The 22445-nt window shown below is 39.4% G+C and overlaps 1 protein-coding gene and 1 pseudogene across 2 annotated transcripts in view; one reads left to right on the forward strand and one right to left on the reverse strand.

The window, feature by feature from the left end:
- The window catches only part of TRIM33 (tripartite motif containing 33), a 120122-nt gene that overhangs the window by 72017 nt on the left and 25660 nt on the right, over positions 1-22445 (reverse strand). The gene's annotated exons all lie outside the window — the stretch shown is intronic.
- Positions 3191-4195, forward strand: LOC109028209 (eukaryotic translation initiation factor 2 subunit 2-like; annotated as a pseudogene).

Below are 22445 nucleotides of genomic sequence, written 5' to 3' on the forward strand. Positions count from 1 at the left end.
ACAGCAGCAACAGAAAACTAATATACAATCTATCATCTTATAAATTCTGACTTGGTTAGAGATACTTGAATACATGCTAATATGAGAAGAAAGATCATCTGTCCCTTCACCTGCTAGTGTTCCAGGACTTATCAGAATGGATAAACTGTTGAGGTAACACATAGAGGCTAAATAACTAAAAATAGCACCAGAGTCAACACAACAAACTGACTACATGTCAGCCATGAAATAGAGGATACAGCATAAATGACACAATCCACACCTTCAAGAAGGATTCTAGATTAGTATGTAATTTTTATAGTTTATAATGTACACAACTACAGAAAGCACCACAGACTGGGATATAAACCAAGTCCCCACGAGTTGTGTAGTACACAAACTGTAGTACCATATATAGTCATTCTGATGGAAAATGAAAACATAAATAAAACTTATCATTCTAAAAGAAGGGTGAGGTGGCTCATGCCTGTAATCCCAACACTTTGGGAGTGGAACGATCACTTGAGCCCAGGAGTTTGAGGCCAGCCTGGACAACATAGTGAGACGCCATCTCTAATTTTAAAATAAAATAATTAAAATTAAAAAATAACTACTGTTATATATTTAAAACAAAATACTGTTCTTATCAATATTTCCTCTTTATTTTACCAAAAACGTGGTATAAAAATAAATAAAAAGAGCCGGGTGCGGTGGCTCACGCCTGTAATCCCAGCACTTTGGGAGGCCGAGGCGGGCGGATCACGAGGTCAGGAGATCGAGACTATCCTGGCTAACATGGTGAAACCCCGTCTCTACTAAAAATTAAAAAAAAGTCAGCCGGGTGTGGTGGCACGCACCTGTATTCCCAGCTACTCAGGAGGGCGAGATAGGAGAATCGCTTGAACCCGGGAGACGGGGGTTGCAGTGAGCTGAGATCGCGCCACTGCACTCCAGCTTGGGCGACAGAGAGACTCGGTCTCAAAAAAATAAATAAATAAATAAAAAGATCTTGGTCAAAGGAAACACACAAAAACAATTTTTCAAACCAAAGGGAGAAATAGTAAAGTGAAAAGAAAGGGGAAAAAAAAATATTTTCACATTTGGGAAAGCATGACTTAAAAACCTCTTGAGAAAGTGTATTATATAAAACTACAAAGAAGATAAGTATAAGTAACTGTAGAGATAAAGATATGAGAGCAACTAACTCTTCTTAGAGTAAATCAGTTAAATTTTCACCAAAAAGATAACACTTTTAATAGGGTCTTGAAGAATGAACATGACTATACTAGTGTGCAAGAAAGGGTTTACTTGGCAGGCCTGGGTTGCTCAAATGCTGCACATTCCTTCTTAAGAAAGGCCTATCTTCAGGACTGGCCCTTTACACGTTCCTGGGAGATGACCTCTGAGCCCGTGGAAAATTCTGCCTGGTAAGAGTACTTTTGTATACCTGAGGCTTTAAGCCATACCGTGTTTGACCTCTGGGTGCACTGGTGTCCAAGTAGCTGATTACCAGTCCTGTGGGGGCTGTGTGGCAATGAGACTGATCTCCAAAACTTAGACACCAAGGCTCAGGTGAGATTCCCTACTTGGCAATACTCCCAGTGTATTGTCCCACATTGTTGCTGGGGACATCTGAAAGCACGGGTCTGCTTTCTCTTGGGCTTTGCACCATGCACCTTTTCTCTTTGCTGATTTTAATCTGTATCTTTCAACTAAATTAGGGTTTCTCCATGTTAGTCAGGCTGGCGTCGAACTCCTGACCTCAGGTGATCTGCTCGCCTTGGCCTCCCAAACTGCTGGGATTACAGGCGTGAGCCACCGCACCCCGCCAGATCAGTTAACTCTTTAAGAAGTTTATATGTATAAGTGTATTTAGTCCTCATAGCAGCCCTGTAAAGTAGGTTCTATTACTATCCCCACATTAAAGGTGAAAAAATTGAGGTTCGGAGAGATCAAGAAACATTCTGAAGGTCATGTGGTGATGTAAATGCCAAGATCTGAATTCAACTAACATGTCTGTGTCTATGGCTCATGCTCTTAAGAACTATGCTAAACTATTTCTCTAATTAAAACGCTGGTCTATCAGTAACAAAAGAGACTAAACTAAGGCAGTATTAAAGGAAATGTAGAGGATAAATCAGAGTATCAATTGGACTTAATAAATGACTGTATGATGAAGGAGTACTAAGAGTTACAATGAGGAAACAAATTAGAAATTCTAGATGATTCCCAAGTTCCTGGTGTGGGTAATGCATAGATAATTACATAACTACTCAAAATGAGGAAAAAGTGTTTTAGCCAGAAATGTAATGAGTAAGTTTTGGATAGATGGTGTTTAACTAGCATATTTCTGGAGCTGAAGGGTGTGGAGGGAGCTACCAGCATGTAAATAACTCAAATGTGAAATGCAGTTATGACTGCTGAGGAAGAATATTATCAAGGACGATAACCCTTGTTACACCAATATTTACAAGTCAAGCAGAAGAAAAAGAGCTCTCAAATTTAGGAGACAGCTTTCAAACATTTTCAACTGCAAACCACAAGAAGTACACTTTACATCAAAGGCCAGGACACAAATACATACCTGTCTGTGTAACTGAAACAAACACGAGTCAAACAGGGATCAACTACTTTTCCATTAACCATTTATGATTAACTTGTTACCACTGTACCAATTTACTTTTAAAATTACATAATGTGCTTAAAGTCAGCTGACTCTTAGCATAACCTAACAGTCTTTTCATTTAGCCCTAGCTACTCTTTCCAATATTCTCAAGCAGTCACTCCAAAGCTTTGGTCATCAACACCACTCTCCTTTCCCTTAGAAAATAATGAAAAATTACGGATATATTTTGAGATAGAGAGGGGAGTTGAGAGAATTTATACCTACAGCCTCTAATTACTTAAGTCAGAGCCCAGTCCAAATGATAAGAGAGTCCTGTGAGTTAAGTGTTGAAAGACTGGAATGAATTATCCAAAGAATGGGAAAAAGAAGCTGGATGGAAAAAGATTGTCAAGTCGTGCCAGAAACCTCAAACTGGAGAAGTATAACCATGCCTAAGTCTAGTTCCTCTCTCTACCATGCACCTATCTCTTACTCATCTCTATTCCCACCCTATGTGCACACATTAATAAGGGGCTAGAGAGTGCAGTGGTGTGAGAGGTAACAGCAGGAGCAGCGCTGCTGCTGGGGGCTAGGGCTGATCTGTCTGACTTCCTGTCTGTGCCTAGCCCATTCGAGCTGCAGCCATGTCTGGGGATGAGACGATTTTTGATCCTACTATGACCAAGAAGCAAAATCAGCAGCAGCAGTCCTTTAGTTAGAGGAGGAAGGGGATACCCAAACAGAGGAGACCCAGCCCTTAGAAACAAAACAAGTGGCGCCAGAGCCAACTGGGGACAAAGAATTGGAAGCTGATGAAGAGAACAGTAGGGAAAAAGGTGCTTCTGATGATCTAGATGACTTGAACTTCTTTAATCAAAAGAAAGGAAAGAAAAAAACAAAAAAGATATTTGATACTGATAAAGCTGAAGAAGGTGCAAAGGATCTTAAGATTGAAAAAATATTCAAGAACCAGCTGAACCAGAGTATGACCTTAATATTATGCTTGGCAATAAAAAGAAGAAAAAGAAGAATGTCAAGTTCCCAGATGAGGATGAAATACTAGAGAAAGACAAAGTTCTAGAAGATGAAGACAGCAAAAAAGATGACAGTATCTCATTCAATAATCATACAGGCCCTGCTAGGGCAGTCTCAAATACACATAAGGAGCTACTGAAGCGAGTGTGCAACACCACGAGGGAAAAGAATCCAGATGTGGTTGCTGAAAAGGAAATCTGTCATCAAACTTCTACAGGTCATTTGAGTAGGAACCAAGAAAACTTATTTTGTCAACTTTACAGATATTTGTAAACTATTACATCATCAGCCCAAACATCTTGCATTTTTGTTGGCTGAACTGGGTACAAGTGGTTCTATAGATGGTAATAACCAACTTGTAATCAAAGAAGATTCCAACAGAAACACAAAAAGTCTTCAGAAGATATATTAAGGAATACTTTTCACACATGCTTATCACTGGACACAAACCTGCAGAGAGACTCAACTCTACTTCTTACAGTGAGCAACTTATTGTTGATATTCTGTTGCAAGTACAAAACCAGTTTCCAGACTGTCATGGGCAAGCAAGCACAGCTCCGTGCCAAAGCTGACTAATTTGCTAATCACTGATTTTACAACGTGTGTTGTGGAGATTTGGCGGGACAGGTTTGTCATCAGAATGGATATACTGTTGTATTAAAAAAACAAGATTAAAAAGCTGCCAAGTTCTTTGATGAGTGGTCGGTTGGTCTGAAATTCTTGCAAGATGCCGCTGTTCAAACTGTTGACATAATCATTGCCTCTTCTCTCTCTGTCAGAGAGATGTGATATGGGGTAAGGAAGTGTTTTTCAAAATTGTTCACTGGCATCTGTAAGATAATTTAGTTCTTATAACAGCGCAAGAAAATCAAATTTAAAAAATAGAGACCTAGAAAGCAATATGTATTTGCCAAAAAGGAATGATGGCAAAAAAACAATAACTAAGTTCTGGAGCAACAGGTCACTGATCTTTACTAAAGAAATTTTATAGCAATGGAGGTAGCGGCAGACAGACATTAGCATGAGCGTGGGGAACTGAAGATGTGAAATGCTGAATATGTTGCCCACTCTTACAAAACACTTGGCAATGAAGAAAAGAGACAAAATGACCTGTCAATAGAGGGAGAATAAAGAAGAATGCTGCTTTATACAGGGAAAACTTGGAGATATGATACAGAAAGTAACTGAAATAATTTATAATAAAAATGGCTTAAATCCTATAAAATAATATCATAGAGTAACATATATTTAGATAATATCAGTAAGTAATTCCAAAGTTAATTTTATCACTTAAGAATGAAGCTGGCTTAAGGTGAAGTCATAGTCATATATGGCCACATATGTGCACATACAATCATATACGAAGAACACTAATACCTTATAATAAACTAAGTATAACTAATATCTATTATCATAAAGCTTGTTGGTATTCTTAGGGCTTCTTATATTCTTGAAGATATACAGGAATATCTTGTTTTACTGCATTTAGCTTTATACTGCTTCACAGATGCTGAGCTTTTATAAATTGAAGGTTTGTGGCAACCCTGCATTAACCAAATTAGTAGATGCCATTTTTCCCACAATGTGTGCTCACTGTGCGTCTTTCTGTTACATTTTGTTAATTTTTGCAATATTCCTAACTTATAAATTATTATTTATCTATTATGGTGACCTGTGAGTTCTGATCTTTCATGTTACTACTGTAATTGTTTTGAGGCCCCACAAACTGCGCCCAGTGAAAACAGCAAACTTAATCAATAAATGTATTCTGACTGCTTCACTGACTGGCCATTCCCTGTCTCTCTCCCTTTCTCAGGCCACCCTAATGCCTGAGACCAAACAATATTGAAATTAGGCCAATAACCCTGCAATGGCCTCAAAGTGTCCAACTGAAAAGAAAAATCGATTCAGCATGACTTGGTCAATAACAACAACAACAACAACAACAACAACAAAAAGTCAAACATCTCCTACATTAAATTTTAAAAAGCTAGAAACTGTTAAGCTTAGTGAGAAGGCGTGTCAAAAGCCAAGACAGGCCAATGCTAGGCCTCTTGTGCCAGTTAGCCTAGTTGTGAATGCAAAGGAAAAGTTTTGTTTTGTTTTGTTTGAGATAGGGTCTTGCTCTATCGCCCAGGCTGGATGCAATGGCATGAACACTGCTCGCTGAAGCTTCCACTTCCTGGGTTCAAGTGATTCCTACCTCAGCGTCCCATGCAGTGGGGACCACAGGCTCATGCCACCATGCCCAACTAATTTTTTGATTTTTTGTAAAGACAGGGTCTCATATTGTTGTCCAGGCTGGTCTCGAACTCCTGGGCCCAAGCAATCCTCCCGCATAGGCCTCTCAAAGTGTTGGGACTACAGACATGAGCCACTGCGCCTGGCCTGCAAAGTTCTTGAAGGAAATTAAAAGTGATAGTCCAGTGAGCATATGAATGATAAGAAAGCAAATCAGACTGGGCATGGTGGCTCCCACCTGTAATCCCAGCAATTTGGAAGGCCGAGGTGGGGGGATGGCAAAGTCAAGAGATCAAGACCATCCTGGCCAATATGGTCAAACTCTACTAAAAATACAAAAGTTAGCTGGGTGTGGTGGTGCGCACCTGTAGTCCCAGCTACTCGGGAGGCTAAGGCAGGAGAACTGCTTGAACCCAGGAGGTGGAGACTGCAGTGAGCCAAGATCATGCCACTGCACTCCAGCCTGGCGACAGAGCAAGATTCTGTCTCCAAAAAAAAAAAGAAGTGCCCTGCTAAATTTAAATAAACACAATTTCCATATTAAAAAAATTAGAAGACCTGAAGAATGGCAATCCTGAGAAGCAAATTAGTAGTCTGCTACTAATGAAACTTTAAGACATACCTATTGAAAAAGAAAAGGATAAACAAACATACAGCAGCAACTGCAAAAAACAAAACAAAACGAAAAGGTAAAACAAAAACAAACAGGAAGAATATTAGCATTAGATAAACCTAAGTAAAAGTTAAAAAAGCATTAAATAGGAATAGTGGGAATACTGTACAACAATGAAGGACACAGTCCACAAATTGTCAAAACAAATTATGCAATTTATGCAGGATAGTAGCCACAAACAAAAGGCAAAACAAAAATGGAAAACATGTTATTTTATAAAAAAATGAATGGTTGTCAAGCTCACATTTCCTTATCCAGTTTTTGAAATACAGAAAATTATGGTATGTTTAGCTACAAAACACATTTAGTGAAAAAAACCTGACCTGAACTGGCATAAAGCTATATATAACTTTAGTTACACTATTTAGTGTAAATACTGCTGCAGAAATATTAAGGCATTTGATTATAGGGTACAACCACAGACCATGCTGGAAATTTAAGTACCATCTTGCCTTCCTAAAATGTGAACACTTACGCATCCCAAACACTGAATATATGAATAAAATTTTTAAACTTAGAAACATAAATATTTTGTTTTCCTATGTCCACATTAATCATGTAACCTGGCTGCAATTTTCTTAAATTCCAAAAATTAAATATTTTAATGACAACATATATGAGCATAATCCAAATAACTCTAAGAAATAAAATTTTAAAAATGACCAGTTCCCCAAAGTGAAATAATTGCTAATTAAGGAACAATACTGTGATTCAAGCAGAAAATTTTTCAAGTGGAATTTTTAAGAATTATCAAAATAGAAAATACTTTATAACAGTGTATCTCATTTCATAATAAAGTGATTGAAAACAAAATACAGCGGTGGCCAGATGCTGTGGCTCACGCCTGTAATCCCAACATTTTGGGAGCCAGAGGCGGGCAGATCGCTTCAGTCTAGGAGTTTGAGATCAGCCTGGGCAACATGGCAAGACCCTGTCTCTACAAAAATAAAAATTAGCCAGGCATGGTGGCACCTAACTGTAATCCCAGTTACTCAGGAGGCTGAGGTGGGAGGATCACCTGAGGCTGTGAGGTCAAGCTGCAGTGAGCAGTGATTGGGCCACTGGGGGACAGTGAGAGCCTGTCTCAAAAATGAAAAGAAAAACAAAAACAAAACACAGAGGAAGGCTTTTGTGGCTCTTATAAAAATTCACAAGCATGAATTTAACTTTAAAGATATACACTGTTACAATTAAACTGTTAAAAGTCAAAGACAAGAAAATTTTGAAAAGACTAGGAGAAAAATAACTCATGACATACATGGGAACAATATGATTAACAATGAGCTGAGCAGAAACAAAAAAAAAATTCAGAAGGCAGTGTGTTATGAAGTTTTGGTGCCGCAAAAGAAATAGCACTCAAATATAAAATTTTCTTTTTTTGGAGGCCGAGGTGGGCAAATCATGAGGTCAGGAGATCGAGACCATCCTGGCTAACACGGTGAAACCCCGTCTCTACTAAAAATACAAAAAACTTGGCTGGGTGTGGTTGCAGGCACCTGTAGTCCCAGCTACTCAGGAGGCTGAGGCAGGTGAATGGTGTGAACTCGGGAGGCGGAGCTTACAGTGAGCCAAGATCATGCCACTATACTCCAGCCTGGGTGCCGGAGCGAGACTCCGTCTCAAAAAAAAAAAAAAAAAATTCATTTTTTTTCCTCAGCAAGGCAATTTACTTTTATAGAAGGATGCGCCCTTACAGATGGAGCAATGGTGAATGCACACCTGGACAAGGGAGGGGAAGGGGTTCTTATTCCTGACGCACATGGCCCCTGCTGCTGTGTTGTTCCCCTATTGGTGAGGGTTAGACCACACAGGCTAAACTAATTCCGATTGGCTACTTTAAAGAGAGTGACGGGGTGAGTGGTTTGGCAGGAAAAATGGTTATGGCAGAGCAGGAAATTGGAATGAGTCAGGGTGGAGAATGAGTTAGGGCGGAGCAGGTAATTGGAATGAGCCAGGGTGGAGCAGGTAATCAGAATGAGTTAGGGTAGAACAGGTGATTGGAATGAGTCGGTGGAGCAGGTAATCAGAATGTGTCAGGGTGGAGCAGGTAATTGGAATCAGAGTGGAGCAGGTAATCAGAATGAGTTAGAGTAGAGCAGGTGATTGGAATGAGTTAGGGTGGAGCAGGTAATTGGAATGAGTCAGGGTGGAGCAGGTGATTGAAAAAGGTTGTTTTACGAGGAAGTTAAGTTTAAAAGTAGAAGGCAAAGAATTGAACATACTGACATATTATTTGAAGAGAAATTTAGAACTCATATTTAACAAGTAGAATGACCTAATTCGAAGTAGTTTTTAAAATTCTGCCTATATCAATTTAAGAACGTTGGTAACTTGGCCTAAGTGGAAACCAATTTAAAAATGTAAGAAAAATATAAAACAAAACACTGCCAACCAAGAATTCTATATCCATCAAAACTAACCTGCAAAAATGAAAATTAAATAAAGACATACTCAGATAAACACAGACTGGGAGAATTCATTATCGGGGGAAATTCAGCCCCCGACATTTCAAGTGAGTCCTTTTCTATTTTCCCTAAGTGTTGGCCGGTCTGAGAAATAAAGGGAAAGAGTACAAAAGAGAGAAATTTTAAAGCTGGGTATCCGGGGGAGACATCACATGTCGGCAGGTTCCGTGATGCCCCCTGAGCCGTAAAACCAGCAAGTTTTTATTAGTGATTTTCAAAAGGGGAGGGAGTGTACGAATAGGGTGTGGGTCACACAGATCACATGCTTCACAAAGTAATAAAATATTAGGACTGGGGCGAAATTAAAATTGCTAATGAAGTTTCGGGCACATACTGCCACTGATAACATCTTATCAGGAGACAGGGTTTGAGAGCAGACAACCGGTCTGACCAAAATTTATTAGGTGGGAATTTCCTTGTCCTAATAAACCTGGGAGTGCTACGGGAGACCGGGGCTTATTTCATCCCTTATCTACAATCGTAAAAGACAGACGTTCCCAAAGCAGCCATTTTAGAGACCTCCCCTTGGGAACGCATTCTCCTTCTCAGGGATGTTCCTTGCTGAGAAAAAGAATTCAGCGATATTTCTCCTATTTGCTTTTGAAAGAAGAGAGATATGGCTCTGTTCCACCCGGCCCACAGGCAGCCAGATTTTAAGGTTATCTCCTTTGTTCCCTGAACATTGCTGTTATCCTGTTCTTTTTTTCAAGGTGCCCAGATTTCATATTGTTTAAACAATTTGTGCAGTTAACACAATCATCACAGGGTCCTGAGGTGACATTCATCTTCAGTTTACGAAGATGACGGGATTAAGAGATTAAAGACAGGCATAGGAAATCACAAGAATATTGACTGGGGAAGTGGTAAATGTCCATTAAATCTTCACAATTTATGTTCAGAGATTGCAGTAAAGACAGGTGTAAGAAATTATAAAAGTATTAATTTGGGGAACTAATAAATGTCCATGAAATCTTCACAATTTATGTTCTTCTGCCATGGCTTCAGCCGGTCCCTCCGTTCCGGGTCCCTGACTTCCCGCAACAATTCATTGCTAGTCAATCTGCCTTACAAAAAACGCTAACGAAAATTCTCCAGATTTAAAGGAAGTGACATCAAAGATCATATCAAAAGGATATAAAGAAAGAATACTTGTAAGGTTAATCATATAGGTAAATGTCTAACACATATAAACCTACTTTTTCACTTTCTTAAATTATTTAAATGAAAATTGCTTCAGACAGTAATAGCAGAAAGAACAGGAGAGGGAATGGAGGTATACTAGATAGAACAAGAACATGCCACTAAACCATAACTGGAATCCACAGCAATTAAAGAGTACTAGAAATGGTAAATAAATGCAGGCTAATTAATATAAGAAACTCTACAAGTATATTTTTCCTTTCTTCTCTTAACTTCTTCAAAAACCATAAAAGTATAAAGAACTGTAACTCAGCACAGTATTGCTGAGTTTATAACACATCAATGTAACATACATAACAATTACACAAAGCCGGGGTGGGGGGTGGGGGAGGGAGGAAGAGAGCCACACTGGAGCAAAGGTTCTGCATTTTACTAAAGTCAAGTTAATAGCAATTTGAAGTAGACCGTGATAAATTAATATGCATACTGTAATCACTAAGAAATCAACTCAAAAATCACAGTAAAAACATCAATGAAGGAATTAAAATGATACACCAGAAAACATGTATGTAACGCAAAAGAAGGCAAATAAGTGTTACAAATAAAGTTTCGGTGCTGCAAAATAAATAGCACTCGAATATAAAATTTTCTTTTTTTCTTCTCAGCAAGATGATTTACTTCTATAGAAGGGTGCGTTCTCACAGATGGAGCAATGGTGAGCACACACCTGGACAAGGGAGGGGAAGGGGTTCTTATTCCTGACGCACATGGCCCCTGCTGCTGTGTTGTTCCCCTATTGGTGAGGGTTAGACCACACAGGCTAAACTAATTCCGATTGGCTACTTTAAAGAGAGTGACGGGGTGAGTGGTTTGGCAGGAAAAATGGTTATGGCAGAGCAGGAAATCGGAATGAATCAGGGTGGAGAATGAGTCAGGGCAGAGCAGGTAATCGGAATGAGTCAGGGTGGAGCAGGTAATTGGAATGAGTCAGGGTGGAGCATGTGATCGAAAAAGATTGCTTTATGAGGAAGTTTAGAAGTAGAAGGCAAAGAATTGAACACACTGACATTGATTCTTTGAAGAGAAATTTAGAACTCATATCTAACATAAGGAGGAACCAATGAACAACAATAAATACATGAGCTATACAGAAAACAAAGAGCAAAACAATCAACGTAGATCTAACCATAACAAGAATGATAGTAAATGAGAATGAATTAAATACCCCAATGAAAATAAAGAGCAGATAAAATTAACTATATACTGCTATATACTGTTTACCAGAGACACACTTTATTTTTTCCAGATATAGTCTCTGTAGCCCAGACTGGAGTGCAGTGGCGCTCACTGCAGCCTCAACCTCCTGGGCTTAAGCAGTCCTCCTGCCTCAGCCTCCCAAGTAGTTAGGACTACGGGCATATACCATCGCACTCAGTTAGTTTGCTTAAATTTTTTGTAGAGATAGGGTCTCACTATATCACCCAGGCGGGTCTCAATCTCCCAGCCTCAAGCAATCCTCCCGCTTCAACCTCCCAAAGTGCTGGGATTACAGGCATAAGTCACTGCACCCAGCCCAGAAACACACCGTAAATCAAAGACAAATACAGGATGAAAGAAAAAAGTAAGTCAAATCATGGAAACAGTAATTACATAAGAGCTGGAGTCTTGGTGCGGTGGTTCACACCTGTAATCCCAGCACTTTGGGCTGAGGTGGGAGGATCACTTGAGGCCAGGAGTTCAAAGCCAGCCTGGGTGACACAGCAAGGCCCCATTTCTACAAATTAAAAAAAAAAAAAAATTAAGCCAGGTGTGGTGGTATTTGCCTGCAGGCCCAGTTACTTAAGAGGCTGAAGCAGGAGGACTGCTTGAGCCCAGGAGTTCAAGGCTGCAGTGAGCTAGGATCATGCCACTCTACCGTAGCCTGGGTGACTGAGCAAGACCTTGTCTCTATTTAAAAAAAAAGGCCAGGGGCAGTGGCTCATGCCTGTAATCCCAGCACTTTGGGAGGCTAAGAGGCCAAGGCAGGCAGATCACCTGAGGTAGGGAGTTCAAGACAAGCCTGACCAACACAGAGAAACCCTGTCTCTACTAAAAATATAAGAATTAGCTGGGTGTGGTGGCGCATGCCTGTAATCCCAGCTACTCAGAAGGCTGAGGCAGGAGAATTGCTCGAACCCAGGAGGTGGAGGTTGTGGTGAGCCGAGATCCCACCACTGTACTCCAGCCTGGGCAACAGAAGCGAAAACTCTATCTCAAAAAAAAAAAAAAAAAAAAAAAACCAACCAAGCAGGAGTGGCTATTCTAATATCAGATAAAATAGACCCTTACACAAAAATAATCATTAGAGACAAGAGCAAAATTTGTATAATAATAAAGATATCCATTCTCAGGAAGATATAGTTATATGCATATGTGTACATAACAAGACAGCTTCAAAACACATGAAGAAAAATCTGGCAAAACTGAAGGGAGACAAACAGAAATGAACATGAAGATGAACAAAATATGCCCCCCCCCACAAAACAAAAGAGAGGCTCACTACCTGTGGGACAATTATCAAGTGGTCTAATATATGTGTAACTGAATTCCCAGAAGAAGAAATAAAAACAATGAGAAATATACTTTAAGAACTAATGATCAAGTTTTCCAACTTTAATAAAAACTATAAGCCAAAGATGAAGAACCACAATAATCTCTGAAGATAGCACTTCTAAATAAAACCATGCAAAGCACATCATAATCAAATTGCTAAAAAACAGTAATAAAGGATAAGTCTTAGGCCAGGCGCGGTGGCCCATGCCTATAATCCCAGCACTTTGGGAGGCCAAGGCAAGCGGATCATGAGGTCAGGAGATCGAGACCATCCTGGCAAACACGGTGAAACCCTGTCTGTACTAAAAATACAAAAAAAAATTAGCCAGGCATGGTGGTGGGCACCTGTAGTCCCAGCTACTCAGGAGGCTGAAGCAGGATAATGGCGTGAACCCGGAGGCAGGGCTTGCAGTGAGCCGGGATGGCGCCACTGCACTCCAGCCTGGGCAACAGAGCAAGACTCCATCTCAAAATAAAAATAATAATAAATGTTTAACAAAGCAAAAGAGAATGCCACTTAGTATGACCAAGAAAAAACAGCATGAAAATTTCAAAAGAAATCTATCAACAAAAACAACAACTAAATAAATAAAAGGATCCAGCCTAGGCAACAAAGCAAGACCCCATCTCTAGAAAAACTTTAAAAACTAGCTCAGCGTGTAGGTGTGCATCTGTGGTCCCACCTACATGCAAGGCTGAGGCAGGATTGCTTGAGCCCGGGAGGTGGAGGCTGCAGTTAGCCATGTTCACACCACTGCACTCCAGCCGGGGTGACAGAGAAAGGCTCTGTCTCAAAATAATAATAAGGAAAAATTATTAAAATAAAGGAGATCATGCAAACATAGAAGTACAGTTTTCAAGTGAGGTATAAAAAACCAAAACATAAAAGAATGGATGAAATAATTTCAGAGCTATTTATTATATATTCCTGGAATAGAATATATACATTTTTGGGTATGTCTGTGTAATATTTAAAAAATTTGATCTTGTATTCAGCTACCAAAAACAAATAAGAAAAAAAAAAAACCTTTCAATTAAAAAGATACTGAATTTTACAGTCCACATCCTATAAAAGTTTAAAACTTTACAAAGTGAAAGTAAATAAAAACATCACTACACACAACCCAAAATAAAAATGGACTCCATCTGGAAATCAAACCTAAATTACAAGCTATCTAGAAAAAAATGCAGCAGAAACAGTTCATACTCAACTCTATTATTTCCATCTGTAGACTTAAATGTTTAAAAACAAAACTAATAAAACTTAGTTCTTTCCTTGACAAATTTTTTAAAAAAACAGAAGTATGAGAACAGAATTAAATATAAAAGCTGAAATATATACATTACTGAAAACAAAATTGATAACCTAAAAATTTTTTGAGAAAAAAGTAAAATAAATCTTTAGGAATCTAATGAAGAGAAAAAAACATAGAGAAGTCAGAATGAAAACAGACAAAGCAAAACAATTTTAAAAGATTACTAAGCCTATATCAGAAAATACTCCATGTAACTCTAAAGCAAGCAATATTAAAATCTAGCATAAATGGACAATTTTCTAGTAAAATATGATTCATCAAAAGCAAAACAAGAATTAAACTTGAAGAGACATATAAACATACAAAGATTAGAAGACGTTGCCATTTAAAAAAAAAATACAAAATCCAGATAGTTATACAGGAGAGTAATGCTTAAAGAACAAACCAGCATTCCATTATTATTTGAACCAATCTAGAACAAAAGAGTGAAAATCCGAATTCATTTTATAGAGCCCGACATTGTTTTACTATTAAAACCTACCAAAGGCAATGCAAAAGAAGAAAACTGCAGACCACTCCAGCGTATTGACTCTACATTTCTAAATGAAATATTAGCAAACATTCTGTCAATCTGTCAAAAGAATATTATGATCAATAAGGTCTACCAAGAATTCAAGGATTATTCAACAGAAAGAAATTTAACAAAATAATCATATCAAAACAACTGAAGGAGAAAAACTATATGGTTATATAAACAGATGTTAAAGTGGCATATGATAAAATTCAGACATTTTTAGTAAGAACACTAAAAAAGAGAAGCAAACAACCTAAATATGAAAGAATCATTTACCAAAATATTAAATAGCATTTAAAGCTAGCAAAACCTTAAAGGAAAAAAAAAAAAAAAAAAAAAAAACACTTCTCTATTCAAGTCAGAAGCCAGGCATATCATTTACCAAAGAGGCAATATACAAAATTATTAATGGCACAGATTCTGGAGCCAGACTACACAGATTTAAATCTCAACCCCTTCAGAGCTGTTAATTCCTTAATCTTTGTGTTAATTCCTTAATCTTTGAGTCTTAGTTTCCCCTTTGCAAAATAGGGATAACAGTAACTACCTCAAAGGTTGTTGGGAAGACTACATGTTTATACATATAAAATGTGACACACACTAAGTGCTCACAAAATGTAAGCTATTATTACAAGTTACTATTCATCTCAAAGATTTTAGAGCATCACTGTGTAACAGAATTTTCTGCAATAATGGATACGTGCTGTATGTGCACTGTTCAGTGCAGTACTCAATACAACACTGGCCACTGAGCACTTGCAAAATAGCTAGTGGAACCAACAAACTAAATTTTAAAATTTCATTTTAGATAACTAAAAATTAAATCACCACCAGTGACTAGTTGCTACGGTACAGGACACTGCAGTTCTAGAAAACACAGGATACCTGAGATGTCACTTATTTTTTAAGACTACTAAAATTTAAAAGATAAGTTTACAACAAAATTAAGGTACAAAAAAAATTAACAGCTGGACCACTTTCAATAATGGCACAAGGGAAAGCAAATCCTCTCTTCAAAGACAAAGTATAAAACTGTACAAAACTGTCACAAAGAAAAAAAAGCAAACAACGAATTCAGACCACAGGGAATCAACTACTGTCATGCAAAATGAGACACACTTATTCTACAAAGACTGCTAAAGTTTCAGGTAAAAGCAATGAAAGGCACTGGCCCTCTTGCTTGAGGATGCTCCCATGGTCCCCACTTAGTCCAAAAGTCTGGTCTGAAAAATCAGTAGTTTTACTAGAATGGGGCTGACCATAAAAACAGCAGCTTTGCTGTCACACACGGCAGAATCAATTGGGGAGAGAGGTGAATGCGAAAACATGAGATTTGCCAGGTATAAATTAGTATCTGTCTGGAAAGAACAGGTTTTGCTATACCTGGGTTGGGGGTCACACAGCAAGCAGCAGACCAACCACATTAATACAAAGAAACTTGAAATGAGAGAGTCACAGAAGGGCTAAGATCAACTCTCTATACAGACATGGCTAATTGGGACACTGCACATACCAAATGGAGACACAAGAAAGCCCTGAAAAAACTAAAGGCCAAGTGAGAATAAAAACAAAGATTTCAAAGCAACTATTATAAATATTTTAAAACAATAAGAAGGAACCAGTGTTCAAATAATAAAATAATATGGCAAAGCCTCAACAAATAAGAAGTCTCAAGAGCGAACTATAAAAAGAAGCCACACAGATTAAAAGTACATGCAAAATAAAAAATTCACTACATATCTGGGCTTCAATAATACACTTAGGCCAGGCGTGGTGGCTCACTCCTGTAATCCCAGCACTTTGGGAGGCCAAGGTAGGTGGATCGCCTGAGGTCAGGAGTTCGAGACCAACCTGGCCAACATGTGAAACTCTGCCTCTACTAAAAACACAAAAAATTAGCCAGGCGTGGTCATGGGCACCTGTAATTCCAGCTACTCCAGAGGCTGAGGCAGGAGAATTGCTGGAACCCAGGAGGCAGAGGTTTGCAGTGAGCCAAGGTTGCACCATTGCACTCCAGCCTGGGCAACAAGAGTGAAACTCTATCTCAAAAAACAAAAAAAGATCTGAGTGAACTTGTAGATGGATAAATTAAAATTTAATTTCAATCCAATCAAAAAAATCAGAGAGGAAAAAAGACTGATGAGAAAAGAACAGATCCTCAGAAACCAGTAGAACAATGTCAAGCTCCCAACATAAATGTAATAAAAGTCACAGGACATAAGAGCAAAGAAATAGAAAAAATGTTTGAAGAAATAATGGTGGAAAATGTCAAAACCTGATGAAACACATTTATCTGCAGATTCAAAAAGGGGAAAGAACCACAAACAAAATAAACACAAAATGAATCAAACCAAACACATCACAGTCAAACTGCTGAAAACCAGGAGAAAAATAATTCAAGGAAACCAATCCATCAACATATGACATTTCATTAAAAATATGGAGGCCAGGAAGCAATAAAATGACATATTCAAACTACAGATTATAAACCAAGAATTGTATATGCAACAAAAATATCCTTCAAAAATGAAGGCAAAATAAAAACAGCCACAGGTAAACAAAATTTGAGAGAAAGTCACACTTAGCATATTTGTACCACAAAAAATCTAAAGGAAGTCTGTCAGGATGACAGGAAATAAAACCAGACTATATAAATGTAACAATCATGACAATAACAATACAAAAGATAGAAATGGAGCTACAGTGGAACAAAGTTGCTATATTTTAACAAAATGAAGGTAGTATTGTCCTGAAGTGAATTGTGGTGTTAAAGATATATCATAATTAGCCACCCCGTCAAGGAGGGAGGTGGGGGGCAGCCCCCGCCCGGCCAGCCGCCCTGTCCAGAAGGGAGGAAGGGGGCGACTCCGCCCAGCCGCCGCCCCGTCCGGGAGGTGGGGGGGCGCCTCTGCCCGGCCGCCCCTGCTGGGAAGTGAGGAGCCCCTCTGCCCGGCCGCCACCCCGTCTGGGAGGTGTACCCAACAGCTCATTGAGAACGGGCCATGATGACGATGGCGGTTTTGTGGTATAGAAAAGGGGGAAATGTGGGGAAAAGATAGAGAAATCAGATTGTTGCTGTGTCTGTGTAGAAAGAAGTAGACACAGGAGACTCCATTTTTGTTCTGTACTAAGAAAGATTCTTCTGCCTTGGGATGCTGTTGATCTATGACCTTGCCCCCAACCCTGTGCTCTCTGAAACGTGTGCTGTGTCCACTCAGGGTTAAATGGATTAAGGGCGGTGCAAGATGTGCTTTGTTAAACAGATGCTTGAAGGCAGCATGCTCGTTAAGAGTCACCACCACTCCCTAATCTCGAGTACCCAGGGACACAAACACTGCGGAAGGCCGCAGGGTCCTCTGCCTAGGAAAACCAGAGACCTTTGTTCACTTGTTTATCTGCTGACCTTCCCTCCACTATTGTCCTATGACCCTGCCAAATCCCCCTCTGCGAGAAACACCCAAGAATGATCAATTAAAAAAAAAGAAGTGAAAAGGCCCTGCCCCGCCTTAAAAAAAAAAAAAAAAAGATATATCATAATTGCAAGAGTTACAACTAAAACAAAAACTAAAAGAAAATTTTAAGGTACACTAAAAATATTGGTAAACATAAAAGTCTCAGTAAAGAAGGAAAAGAACAAAAATGACACTCGGAAAACAACTAGCAAAATGGCATACCTAAATCCAACTATATCACTGAGTAAACACTCCAATGAAAAGAAGAGATTGTCAAACTGGATAAAAAGCAAAATCCGACTATATATCCTCTGAAAGAAACATTTTTAGATTCAAATACATAAATAGGGATAAAGTAAAAGGAGAGGAGAAGATAAAATCATGAATAAATAGGGATAAAGTAAAAGGAGAGGAGAAGATAAAATCATGAAAGCTGTTGACATAAGACAGCTGGAGTAGTCACACTAACATCAGAAAAAAAAAGATTCTTGGAGTCCGGAGTTTGAGACCAGTCTGGCCAACATGGTGAAACCCTGTCTCTACTAAAAATACAAAAATTAGCCAGGTGTGGTGGCGCATGCCTGTAATCCCAGCAACTCAGGAGGCTGAGACAGGAGAACAGCTTGAACCCCAGGAGACGGAGGTTGCAGTGAGCCAAGATCACGCCACTGCACTGCAGCCTGGGCAACAAAGTAAGACTCTGTCTCCAAAAAAGAAAGAAGAAAAAAAGATTCTCAAAGCATATTACTAAGTAAAATGAAGCATTTTATATGTTAAAGAATCAATACATCAGATACATGTAACAATTATAAATGTAAATGAACCAAACACAAAATTAAAACTATAGGCCAGATGTGGTGGCTCACGCCTGTAATCCTAGCACTTTGGGAAGCTGAGGTGGTGGATCACGAGGTCAGGGGTTCAAGACCAGCCTGGCCAAGATGGTGAAACCCCATCTCTACTAAAACTATAAAAATTAGTTGGGTGCGGTGGCACACGCCTATAATCCCAGCTACTCAGGAGGCTGAGCCAGGAGAATCGCCTGAATCTGGGTGGCAGAGGTTGCAGTGAGCTGAGATCGTGCCACTGCACTCCAGCCTGGGCAAGAGAGTGAGACACTGTCCGAAAAAAAACCCAAGATAAACAAAAAAAAGAAAAAAAAAACTATATATATATATACATATATGTGTGTGTATATATATAATATGTGTGTGTGTGTGTATGTATGTATATATATATATATATATATATATGTTTTTTTACATTGGTTTTTTTTTTTTCCTCCCCATGGGATACAGCTGAAAGAGTGCTTTAACATTTTTTTTTTTTTTTTGAGATGGAGTCTCACTCTATCGCCCAGGCTGGAGGGCAGTGGCGTGACCGCACCTCACTGCAACCTCCGCCTACCCAGTTCAAGTGATTCTCCTGCCTCAGCCCCCTAGTAGCTGAGGTTACAGATGTGCGCCACCATGCCCAGCTAATATTTTTGTATTTTTAGTAGAGATGGGGTTTCACCATGTTGGCGCGGCTGGTCTTGAACTCCTGACTTCAGGTGATCTGCCCACCTCGGCCTCCCAAAGAGCTGGGATTACAGGCCATTAGTCCAACAAAACTTTCTGCCGTGACAAAATGTTCTATATCTGCACTGTCTAATACGGCAGCCATCAGCCACACATGATTACTGAATACCTGAAATGTGACTACAGTGACTAAGGAAGTAAATCATCAATTTCATTTACGCTTAATTTTGTCACATATGGCCATTAGGTACCACATTTAACAGCATGAACTTAGAGAGAAATGTATAGCTTCAAAGACATATATTAGAAAGGAAAAAAACATCTAAAAGCAATCATCTCAACATGCCCCTCATTAAGCTCGAAAAAGAAGACCAAATCAAAACATTACATAGGACGAAATAAAGATCAGAGTAGCTATGAATAGGGAAGAAAGGGGAATGAAACTCAAAGCTGGTTCTTTGAAAACAACTGATAAATTACCTAGATGGGAAAGTGAGTGCAGAGAGGGAGATGGGGGGAGACAGAGAAGACAGATTGGTATTGATCTAAAAAGAAAAGAGAGCACATTGTGCCAAAACCTAAAATGAAATATAAGACTTAACAAGAGATCCTGCCAAAATGTTACTGATATGGTTTGGATTTGTGTCCCCACCCGAATCTCATGTTGAATTGTAATCTCCAATGTTGGAGGAGGGCCCTGGTGGGAGGTGATTGGATCACGGGGGCAGATTTCCCCTTTGCTGTTCTCGTTATAGTAACTGAGTTCTCATGAGATCTGGTTGTTTGAAAGTCTGCAGCACTTCCCCCTTCACTCTCTCTTCCTCCTGTCAGCCGTATGAAGATGTGCTTAACTTCCCTTTCACTTTCTGCCATGATTGTTTCTTAAGCCCTCCCCAGAAGCAGAAGCCTGCACAGCAGGAAGAACCAGAGAAACCTCTTTTGTTTGTAAATTACCTAGTCTCAGGTATGTCTTTATAGCAGTGTCAGAATGGACTAATAGAACTATGAACCTCTTATGCCAAGTTAGACCACTAAAACAAAATGGGTCAAATTCTTTAAAAACACAAATTACCAGCTAGGTAATCCCAGCACTTTGGGAGGCTGAGACGGGAGGATCACTTGAGACCAGGTGTTCGAGACCAGCCTGGGTAACACAGTGGGACCCTGTCTCTACAAAAATAATTTTTTAATTGGCTAGGTGCGATGGTGCACACTTGTAGTCCCAGCTACTCAGGAAGCTGAGGCAAGAGGACTGCTTGAGCCTATGAGATGAAGGCTGCAGAGAGCTGCGATCACACCACTGCACCCCAGCCTGGGCTACAAAGCAAGACCCTGTCTTGAAAAAAAAAAATTTTTACCAAACTGACTCAAGAAGACATAGAAAAACTCAATCTGAATACTAGATCAGTAATTTAAAATCTACAAAAAGGAAAGTCCAGACCCAGTTGGGTTTTTTTTTGTTCTTTTTGAGACGGAGTCTCTGTCTGTCGCCCAGGCTGGAGTGCAGTGGCATGATCTCACTGCAACCTCTGCCTCCTGGGTTCAAGTGATTCTCCTGCCTCAGCCTCCCGAGTAGCTGCAACTACAGGCACCCACCACCACGCTCAGCTAATTTTTTGTATTTTTAGTAGAGACAGGGTTTCGCCATGTTGCCCAGGCTGGTTTCAAACTCCTGAGCTCAGGCAATCCACCCGCCTCAGCCTCCCAAAGTGCTGGGATTACAGGTGTGAGCCACCGTGCCCGGCCTCAGTTGGTTTTAATGGTGAATTCTCTCAAGGAAGAAATAATACAAACCTCAAACAAACTCTTTAGAAAATAGAGAAGAAAAAACATATTTCAAGAGGCCAATATCACCCTGTTACCAAAGACATAAGACAAAGACATCACAGATAAAATATTACTAGAAAACTACACACTGAGGAGTATTAGAAGAGGAGATGAAAATGATGCCCAAATTTCTGGTTTAGGAAACCGGAACAATGAGAGGACTGTTCCAGTTTGTAAGTGGAGGTTTGGAAACTACAATTAGTTCAAGTTTAGAGACAGTAAATTTGAGACACATCTGGGTCACTCAAGAAAAGATGTTAAGCAGGCAGTTGTGCTAAATAAAAATGTACATAACTGAGTTTGCAAAAAGATGTTTTATTTTGAAATAATGGTCGGCCAGACAAAATTCAAGGAGCCTCTTAAGAGCTTGTTAGTGTGTTGTTTCAAATTTTATAATAAAGATGAGATAGTCAGCATTTCATACTTTGGAAACTTACAGACTTAAATGAGTTATTTTATATTCTTTTATACTGTTTGAAATTCTAACCATGCCCACGTTTTACTTTTTCTAAATAATTTTTTAATTGAACTGGTAAAAAAATAAAAAAAACTTGGCTAACTAACCATCAAGACTCTGACCTGCAAATTGTTTCATTTGCAAGAATTATATTGGTCATCCTTTTCATCTTTAAAAATGTGTGTTTAGGCTGGGCATGGTGGCTCACGCCTGTAATCCCAGTACTTTGGGAGGCCGAGGCGGGTGGATCACCTGAGGTCAGGAGTTCAAGACCAGCCCGGTCAACATGGTGAAACCCCATCTCTATTAAAAATACAAAAATTAGGCTGGGCATGGTAGCTCACTCCTGTAATCCTAGCACTTTGGGAGGCCGAGGCAGACAGATTGCCTGAGCTCAGGAGTTCGAAACCAGCCTGGGCAACACAGGGAAACCCTGTCTCTACTAAAAATAAAAAAAAAAAAAAAATTAGCCAGGCATGGCAGTGTGCACCAGTAGTCCCAGTTACTCAGGAGGCTGAAGCAGGACAATTGCTTGATCCCGGGAGGTGGAGGTTGCAGTGAGCCCAGATCGCACCACTGCACTCCAGCCTGGACGACAGAGTGAGACTACACCTCCAAAAATAAAAATA

Source organism: Gorilla gorilla, chromosome 1, assembly GCF_029281585.2.
Source record: "Gorilla gorilla gorilla isolate KB3781 chromosome 1, NHGRI_mGorGor1-v2.1_pri, whole genome shotgun sequence".
Classification (NCBI taxonomy): domain Eukaryota; kingdom Metazoa; phylum Chordata; class Mammalia; order Primates; family Hominidae; genus Gorilla; species Gorilla gorilla.